Raw genomic sequence first — 10816 nt, 5'->3', positions numbered from 1 at the left:
AAATCGGCTGCTGTTCTCCCTGTGGAAACACATAAACAGACCCCCGACTCCAGACAATCACTGGGTCAGGACCTTGGTTAATCTCTCTGGAATCCAAATCGGCTGCTGTTCTCCCTGTGGAAACACACAAACAGACCCCCGACTCCAGACAATTACTGGGTCAGGACCTTTCCATTGTCCTGTTAGAATATCCTTCCAAAGTACCTTGGGCTTATGTACATTTTTTGGACACATATGCCTTTCCGCAGCACTAAGTCCTGATGAATCCAAATTTAAAAAGTTTAGAGTAAAAAGGGTTATTTTAAGTTTATCTTTGGGGAATATATACCCCTTCCCAATTCCTTCTTTTTGCTTTAATAAGTACATTTTAATAGTTTGATGAGCTCTTTCAACTATGCCTTGTCCCTGTGGATTGTATGGGATTCCTGTTATATGAGTAATGCCAAATGTTGAGCAAAATTGTTTAAAAGAGGTAGAAGTATAACCAGGGGCATTATCTGTTTTTAACTGTTTTGGAACACCCACAGTGGCAAAATTTTGTAAGCAATGAGCTATAACATCTTTAGTTTTTTCTCCGGCATGAAGGGAGCCCATCAAAAATCCAGAAGAAGTATCAACTGTAACATGCAAATATTTTAATTTTCCAAATTCTGGCAAGTGTGTGACGTCCATCTGCCAAATATGGTTAGGTATCAATCCTCTAGGATTGACTCCAAGATTAACTTGTGGTAAAAAGGTCACACAATTTTGACATTGTTTTATTATTTGTCTAGCTTGTTCCTTAGTTATTTTAAAACGCTTTTGTAAAGTATTAGCATTGACATGGAACTTTTTATGAAAATTTATAGCTTCTTCTAGTGTAGAGAAAATATGTATGTCATGTGTAGTTTTATCTGCTAAATCATTGCCCAAACTAAGGGCTCCAGGCAATCCTGTATGTGCCCTGATATGTCCTATAAAGAATGGATCTTTTCTGTCCCAGATTAGACTTTGTATAGTGGAAAGCAAAGAGAAAACAGTAGAAGAAGGGGAAATCCTACCAGCATCTTCAAGAGATACTATAGCATTAACTACATACTGACTATCAGAAAATAAATTAAATACAGAATCTTTAAACATCACAAAAGCTTGTAAAACTGCATTAAGCTCTACCTTTTGAGCTGATTGTTTGGGTACTAAAAATGTAAAAGTTTGATCAGGGGTAACTACTGCTGCTGTACCATTATTTGACCCATCAGTGAATATATTTGGAGCATTCATGATAGGTGTTTTTCTTGTCATTTTTGGAAAAATTACAGGATGCAATGACCAAAAAGACAATAAAGGATTAGATGGTAAGTGGTTATCAAATGAAACATTAGATTTGCACATGATTATTGCCCAAGTATTTAACTCATTAGCTAACTCATCAATTTGATTCATAGTATATGGAGTAATAATTTTATTGGGAGAAATTCCAAACACTCCCTTTGCTGCTTTTATTCCTTTGAGTATTAATTGTCCTACAGCCTCAGGATACCTAGTAAGAATAGTGTTAGGAGAATAAGATAAATGTATCCATAATAATGGACCTTCTTGCCAAAATACTCCTGTAGGAATATTTTTTGTTGGTAGTACAATAAATAATAAAGGCAAACTTATATCAATTCTATCCAAATGCATATTTTCCATATATGTTTCAATGATTTTTAATGCCTTTCTTGCTTCAGGCGTTAACATTCGGGGTGAATTTGGATCTGATGGACCTTTTAGGATATCAAATAAAGGTCCCAACTCTCCTGTTGGTATACCTAAATAAGGCCTTATCCAATTTATGTCTCCTAATAACTTTTGAAAGTCATTAAGTGATTTGAGTTGATCTACTCGTATTTGAATTTTTGGTGGACGGACCATGGTTGAGGATAATAGAACTCCTAAATAATTAATTGGAAAATTTAATTGTACTTTATCTATTGCTATCTCTAGATTATAATTTTTTAATAAGTTTGTAAGTGTGGCATAACATTCTAGCAATGTGTTTTTATCTTTGTGTGCTAATAATACATCATCCATATAGTGAAATATTTGTAGTTCAGGATTTTGATTTCTAAGTGGCTGGATTACTTTGTTAACATAAATTTGACACATAGTTGGGCTGTTAGCCATCCCTTGAGGGAGTACTTTCCATTCATATCTCTGATCAGGACCTTCATGATTCAGTGCAGGGATAGTAAATGCAAAACGTGGACTATCCTCAGGATGAATTGGAATTGAAAAAAAACAATCTTTAATATCTATAACTAAAACATACCAGGTTTTTGGCAAAGCAGACAATTGAGGAATCCCTGATTGAGCAGGTCCCATAATAACCATCTCATTATTAATGGCTCTTAAATCTTGCAATAATCTCCATTTACCAGATTTCTTTTTGATGACAAAAATGGGAGTATTATGGGGAGATACAGAAGGTTGTATATGTCCTTCTGCTAATTGTTGTTTGACCAGGTCATGGGCTGCTTGTATCTTTTCTTTAGTCAGGGGCCACTGAGGAACCCATACTGGTCTTTCTGATTTCCAAGTAATTTTTATTGTCTCAGTGGCCCTTTCTGAAAATCCAACCCATGTCTGTCTGTTCCTTGATCTATTTGTATTGGTGCTGCTATACCTTGTTCTTGTTTTTCTAATCTTTTTCCTTTCCTAAAACCTTGTCTAGTCATAATAGTGGGTGCATTTTGGTTGATGTTATTTGTTAATGTCAAACCTAATTGATCTAGGACATCTCGTCCCCATAAATTTACGGGAAGATGATCCAATACATATGGCTGTATAGTTCCTTCACATCCTTCAGGATCCTTCCAATCTAATACCATTGCACTTCTATGGGGATTAGTCGCCACTCCTAGGCCTCGAAGCGTTTGAGTGGCTTGTTGTAATGGCCAATGTTTTGGCCATTCTTGACGAGAGATGATGCTAAGGTCTGCACCTGTATCCAGTAGCCCATTAAATTCATGTCCTTGAATATTTAGTTTTAGCATGGGGCGAGAATCTAAATTTAAAGAAAGCATAGCCCAATCTACACCTGTGGAGCCTAATCCCTTGGAACCTCTTTCTACAGTACGACTGGAAAATTTATCATGTAGGCTGGGTATTATTAGTAACTGTGCTATTCTATCTCCTGGTGAAATTACTGATATACCCTTTGGAGAACTGGCTATAATTTTTATTTCACCTTCATAATCGGGATCAATTACCCCAGGACTTATCATAAGTCCTTTTAGAGTAGAAGAGCTGCGTCCCAATAATAAGCCTACTGTTCCTTTGGGAAGAGGTCCTTTCACCCCTGTGGGAATGATTTGAACTCCCATCTCTGGAGTTAGTACTGCTCTGGCGGAGGCGCAGATGTCCAACCCTGCGCTCCCTCTGGTTTGTCTGATGAGGGATCTGATGGACAATGTGTCCTGGGCACTACCCTGATGGGGTTGCTGGGTTCCTCCAGTGCTCCGTATATTTGTGGTTTTGGGCCCCGGAGCATTGGGCCCCCCTGTCCATTTTTTGGCAATGGAGCCCGATGCCTTTCTCCACGATATCGTGGATAAACACCTGGTCCTTGTTCGTTTTTTGATAATGGAGTACCCTCTATGGTGGTTTGAGAACGGCATTCATTAGCCCAATGTCTCCCTCTACGGCATCGTGGGCAAATACCTGGTATTCTACTCCTTTGATACCTAGTTTTGTTAAACCCTCCTCCAATGGGGCAATTCCTTTTAAAATGTCCTGTTTGTTCACAATTGTAGCATGTTCTTGGCCTGGCATCTAAAGCCTGTTTTACTGCAGCTGCCACAATTTGCCCTTGTTCATTAATGTCTCTGGCATCTAAAGCCTGTTTTACTGCAGCTGCCACGACTTGCTCTTGTTCATTAATGTCTCTACATAATTTAATATATGTGTTTAAATCTTCATGTTTCCATGGTCTAATGATATCTCTGCACCAACGATTCGCTTGCTCATAAGCCAGGTGTTTTAGTAATGGCATTGCTTGTTCTGTATTCCCAAAAACTCTGGTAGCTGTTTGAATAAGCCTATCTACAAATTCAGCATAAGGTTCATTAGCTCCTTGTATTACCTTAGATAATTGACCTTGTAAACCTCCATGTCCTTGTAAAGTCTTCCATGCCTTAATTGCATCTGCAGCAATTTGTGCGTATACACCAGGATCATATGCAATTTGTTGCTGCTGATCCTCATAAGGTCCCTTTCCTAACAACATATCTAGATTTCTCTGAGGATAACCAGCTGCTGCATTTCGCCTAGCCGTCTCCTTGCAAAATTCCTCATTGGCAACCTTCCATAACAGGTATTGTCCTCCATTTAGCACAGCTTTACACATATTAGCCCAATCTGCTGGCGTCATGTTCAAGTTGTTAATGGATTCGACCATGCTTACAGTGAAGGGTGCTTGAGGACCATAGGTTGTTACAGCCTCTTTTAGCTGCTTCACTGTTTTGAAATTTAAAACTTGGTAAAATCGCTGCCCTCCTGCCTCAAATACAGGGCATGTTAATATTTGAGATCTTGTCTCAGGATCCCAACTATCAACTGCGGGGGTTGGGGACCTCCCAGCATATGGAGGTGGCCTTGTTAGTTGGACACTTACGTCCTCTGGTGATAGAAAGGTGTTAGTAGCAGTCTCCTGTTGTAACTTTCCCCCTGATGGCTTTTTCTGTTTTACACTTTCTTTCTCTGTCTGACTAGCTTGAGAGGCCTTCTCTTTTACTTGAATCTTTTCCTCTGTCTGACTAACTTGAGAGACCTTCTCTTTTACTTGAATCATTATGTCTTCTTCTTCCTCTACCATTGTCTGAACTGAAGGCTTTGGACTAAGCAAACAAGATATGAACGTCCACAATGGCAATGTGCCAACTGGCAGAGTCCCTGGGCTTTTCTTTTCTATTCTTTTTAAATCTTCACCATGATGGTTCCATTGTGATATATTTAACAACTCCTCCTTAAAAAGCCATGGGCTACATTTTTGTATTGTATCAACGTATGCCCTGATTGTTCTTGATTTTACTGAGATGCCTCCTTCCTCTAACAATTTACTTAACACTCTTTCAGTTTGTTTTTTACTAATTTCTATCCCAGTATTTCTACTATAATACAACCCAACAAGATAACGCCTAACAAAACTGAAACTGAGATGAAACAAAATTGAACAACACAAATCATTATAATAGCCTCCTGAAATGTCCATCCGTCCTTTCTCCCTATCTGTTCCTCAGATGTGAGCGGTTTTTCTTCCATCTTACACATCTCCAGGGACAGGCAACTTAAAACAAAGTGAAACAAAATAACCAAAAGAAGAATCTTAAAATGGCTACCCATCCTCTCGCCCTGCCCTCAGGGGTGAGCAGTTCACTTACCCTCAGTCCCTCCCCGGGGCCCACCTAATTTTAGCAGACTGGGCACAATCAGAAGCCACTTGTCAAAAGAAACTAACTTTATTTTTAGAACCACACACGCCAAACAAAACAGCCTCTCAGGAAAAATCCTCAGAGCCTCAACTGCCACCACCGGCTTTCCACAAGCCTCTCTCTCCCACACAAGCTTCTCTCCCCCTCCCCCAATCCTCCTGCTCTTGAGGCCGATTGGCTGGGTCACGTGGGCGGAGCCAAAAAAGTCCCCCAATGAGCAGCTCCGTGGTGTGAAAGGGCAGGGAAACAGCCCAATGAGCATCACCGCAGAGGAGCCAATCAGCTAGATGTTGCTGGGGCCGAGGAGCCAATCAGCTAGATGTTGCTGGGGCTGCTGTGAGCCAATCATCAGCCGGCAGCTGGTTGCTGGCAGCTGGAAGTTTGCTGGGGCCCCTTCGGCTGTGGCTCTCAACATCTCCCCCTCTCTGTTTAAACAACAAGCATGTGGCTTAGGGACGGTGCCTGCCTTAGGTTGTCCAATACCATTGCAATTGGATCCAGCTGCCAGCATGTGTGTATGTGTGTGTTACTGGGGATCCAACCCAGAGCCTCTAGGCAAGCATGTGTTCTATCTGCCAGCCCTTTTTAAAATTTTATTTTGAGATTAGGGTCTCGATAAATTGCAAAAACTGATCCTTCTGCCTCAGCCCCATGAGTTGCTGGGATTACAGGCACAGGTCCCAGCACCCCCCCACCCCACCCCCATTTATTTCTTTAAAAAAAAACACCTTAACACAAAAGAAAGTATTGATAGAAAAACCGGGAGATTTGAGGCCTCCCCTCTGTCCTGACTCTGACAGAGAACTGGATATTACGACTCTAATCCACTGAGGCCCATTAAGAAAAGGTTTTGCAAATCCCCCGCAAAGGTGGCTCAGAGACTTGAAGGGGAAGAAGAAAAGGAAGCAGGGAGGCCCGAAGCCCTAATGTTGCAAGGGGGTGGGAGGAGCTTTGGGAAGTGTCCCCAGCAGGAAGGAAGTCGCATCCCTGCCAATGGCACTTTGGGGTTGTGACCAGCCTTACTGCTGGCAGCTGGGAGGGGCACCACATGACTGGGTCTGAGGCTGAGGCTGGGGCCCCCAAGCCTGGTACAAAGGCAACATCTCTGCCCATTTGGAATGGATCACATGGGCTGCAACTGCGCAGGCTGAAAACAAGTGGCCCTTTTCTCATTTTCCTTCTTGTCTTTTAAAAATTAAATTGTTTGTATTATTTTTTTAAAACAACGACTATTTTTTAAATTTTTTTTTGTAGTTGTACACAATAACTTTTATTTATTTATTTATTTATTTATATGTGGTGCTGAGGATCGAACCCAGGACTTTGCATGTGCGAGGAGAGTGCTCTACCACTGAGCCATACCCCCAGCCCCAAATTGTTTGTATTATTGTTCAATTTCATCACCATTCTTTCAGATTCTACAATATGAAGGCTGTATCTACTATTTATTTTTATTTATTTGTTTGTTTGTTTAATTTTGTGGTATAGGGAAGTGAGCTCTAGCACAGAACTATATCCCCAGCCCTTATTTATTTATTTATTTAATTTGAGACAAGGTCTCATTAAATCACTTAAGCTGGACTTGAACTTGGGATCCTCCTGCCTCAGTCTCCCACTTCCATGCCAGTTTATCCCCCCTTTCTAATCTTGAACTTTTCTGCATTCTCAACAAAGACTACAATTAATACAGTTGTCCTCAGTATCCTTGAGGAATTGATACCAAAATCCACAGATGGTCAAGTCCCTTATATAAAATAGCCTACTACTTGCATATAACCTACTTGCATCCTCTAGTCTGTTTTAAATCATCTCTTGATCATTTACAATACCTAATACAATGTAAATGCTTGGGTATTTATCATACTCTATTGTCTAGGGAATAAGGACAAGGAAAAAAATTTGTATGTGTTCAGTATGGATGCCAATTCTTTTCAATTATTTTCTAGCTGCAGCTGCTTGAATCCGAGGTTGGTTGGATCAGTGGATGCAGAATCTATAGACACACACAGCTGCTTGTATTTTAATATTCTCGAATCTTTCCTCCAATATTACAGGATCCCAAAACCTGTTAAATCCTATCACTCCCTCCTATCTTGCAGGATATTATCTTTTCGTCTTTCTTTCTTTCAACAATCTGCATGTCATTGTTAATTACTATCTTTAATAGCTTTTATAGGTACAGGTGTCATGTAATAAATTGTACATGTTTAGAGTATACTATCTGATAAGTCCAATATATATGAATACATCTGTGAAACAGTTGCCATAATCAAAATAATGAATATATCCATCACCCCAAAAGTTTTCTTTTGTCCTTTTTTAACCCTGTCCCTCCCCCACTCCCACCTGAATTCACCAGTGAATGGAAAGTTAGATTGTTTCCAGTTTGGGCTACTAAAAACAGAACTGCTATGAACTTTCTTATTCAGTTTTTCTGTACTGTCACTTAGGTAAAAATCTAGGAGTAGGTCTAGGTTAGAGCTGCAGGTAGCTCAGTGGTAGAGCACTTGTCTAGCATGCATGAGGCCCTGGGTTCTATCCCCAGCAAAACATTTTAAAAATCTAGGTCATATGGAAGGTATATGCTTATGTTTTCCAAGGTGGCTGTAACATTTTACATTTCCACCAACTATGTGAAAAAATTTCAGTTCCATTGGGTGTGGTGGTGCATGCCTATAATCCCAGCATCTCTGGAGGCTGAGGCGGAAGAACGCAAGTTCAAAGCCAGCCTCAGCAACTTAGCAAGACTGTGTCTCAAAATCAAAAATAAAAAGGGCTGGGAATGTGGCTCAGTATTTAAGTGCCACCTGGGTTCAATCCCCTGTACCAAAAAAAAAAAAAAAGAAGAATTTCAGTTCTTACACATCTTAACATCTGCTATAGTTGATCTTTTTCACCATATAACAGGTATAGAAATGGTACCAAGACTGTGATTTTAATTTGTATTTCCCCAATGACTAAATGGTCTCTATGTGCTTATCTGCCATCCACATATCTTCTTTGTTGAAATTTAGATTAAAATCTTTTACCTGTTTTTATTGAGAGTTCTTTAAATAGTCTGGAAGCAAGTCCTTTATCAAATATGTGATTTATGAAAATCTCCAGGTGTGTAGTTTACCTTTTCACTCCTTTGCTAATGTCTTTCATGGGGCCAAAGTTTTAAATTTTGATGGTGTTCAATTTGTCATGATCTATGGATCATGTTTCTGATATTGAACTGAAGAAATTTTGGCCTAACCCAAAGGCACATGATTTTCTCCTATTTTTTCTACAAGTTTAATAGTTTGGGGGTTTACGTTAGGCCTATGATTGACCTTGAGCTAATTTTCATATACATGCAAAGTTCTTCTCCTCCTCTTCTTCCTCCTCCTCTTCTTCCTCTTCCTTCTGGTGCTGGCAGTCAAAATCTGGGCCTCACACATGCCAAGCATGAGTGAGCACCTCCCACCACCCCATTTCCCTTTTGTTTGCACACATCCAACTGTTCCAGCACCATTTGTTGAAAAGGTGTCCCAGCCTTCATCTACTCAATTGCCATTCCATCTCCTTGAAATCATCAGACACATTTGTGTGCATCTATTTCTGGACTCTTCTCCTCTGCTCTGCTATCTCTCTCTCTTCATGCCAATACTCCACTGTCTTGGTTACTGTAATAGACTGCAATATCTTGGTTACTTGTAATATGCCCTGAAATCAGGTAGTTTTAAAACATAGAAATGGGGCTGGGGATATAACTCAGTTGGTAGAGTGCTTGTCTAACATTCACAAGGCTTTAGGTTCAATACCCAGCACCACCAAAAAAAAAAAAAAAGAAGAAGAAGAAGAAAAGAAAAAGAAATCTTGCTGGGCGTGGTGGTGCACACCTGTAATCCCAGTGGCTTGGGAGGCTGAGGCAGGAGGATCACAAGTTCAAAGGCAGCCTCAGCAATGACAAGGTGTTAAGCAACTCAGTGAGACCCTGTCTCCAAATAAAATACAAACTAGAATGAGGATTTGGCTCAGTAGTTGAGTGCCCCTGAGTTCAATTCCCAGTACAAAACACACACACACACACACACACACACACACATAGAAACCTCTAAGTAATTAAAACTGTGATATTGGCAATTAGAACAAGATAAATAAACCATTGGAATAAGCTTGATTGTGCGCCTTGCACAGTCTGCACCTGTCTCTTCCAGAGGTCTGTAGTCACCACCAGACCCAACCCTGAGGAAGGTGGAATGGGGTCTGGGACTCCAGGGTGAACTGTAGATTACTGGTGCCATCGGCCTCTTAGAGAGCTTGGATCTCTTGGAAGAGCTAACTTTGGGGATGACAAAGTATCTCATGTCCTCCCTTATGACTCCCCTTTTACTCCATGTTCTTGCCTCCAAAGTGCCTTCTTTACCAAGCATCCCTCCCCCAAAAGCTGGTCAATCTGGATCCATCTCTGGGAGGCAGCATAGGGGCCAGCACTCCTGACTGAGAGTCAGGAGGGCTAGGGTCTGCTTCAGCTCTGCTAAGAACTTTCCACATGACAATCGACAAACTTCTTCACCTCTCTATAGATTCCCAACTACAACATGATAAGAATCCATTCTGCCATACTGACCACATGCTACTGGACCAAAATGGGGAAAGGATTTTTCAAAAAACAGTTGGCTTTCGTGCCAACTGGAAGATACAAACAAATTTCCCCCTACCCCGAGGGGTCGGCACAAATGTACTAACAGTGCTCAGCAAACTTGTTACATATTTGAACCACTTGCGGACCTTTTAAAACATTTCCCAGTCTCCACTCTCAGCCCCTGCAGAGATTGGCAAGATCCTATTTCCATTTCCTGAGCACAAGGAAAGACTATATTTCCCAGCCTCCCTTGGCCAATGGAGTGTGGACAAACAGGGATAACCCATAATATTTATAAGTGGCCTTCTGTAATCTCTTCCTCTTCTATGACACCTGTGAACTATGAAGTCACTCATTAAAGATGACAGTGTCACAAGATGGAAAGAGGTTAGGTCCCCCGGTCACTGTTAGCACAGTGAGTGGTGCTGTGAGTCATGATGTGATGTGGTTCTTCAATGGTTAACCATTCCTGAACTTCTGATGTAATTTTTCTGGGGTGAGTCCCTTGTAATGGTTTATATTTTTCCGCCCACCTCCCAGGTGATTCTAATGTGCAGCCAGAGTTGATAAATACTGGATTGGGACAGAAATGCAACTGTCCTCAGTAGAGTTGCTGAGCAAATATTGAGCTGGGCACAGTGGCACACACCTGTAATCCAGGTTCTCGGGTCTGAGGCCAGCTTGGCAAGTTAGCAAAACCGTCTCAAAATAAAATTTCAAAGGATTGGGAATGTAGGTCAGTGGTAAAGTGTCCTTG

The sequence above is a fragment of the Marmota marmota genome, unplaced genomic scaffold (assembly GCF_001458135.2).
Source record: "Marmota marmota marmota unplaced genomic scaffold, marMar, whole genome shotgun sequence".
Classification (NCBI taxonomy): Eukaryota; Metazoa; Chordata; class Mammalia; order Rodentia; family Sciuridae; genus Marmota; species Marmota marmota.
The sequence above is the reverse complement of the archived record's forward strand: the minus strand, read 5'-3'. Positions refer to the sequence as shown.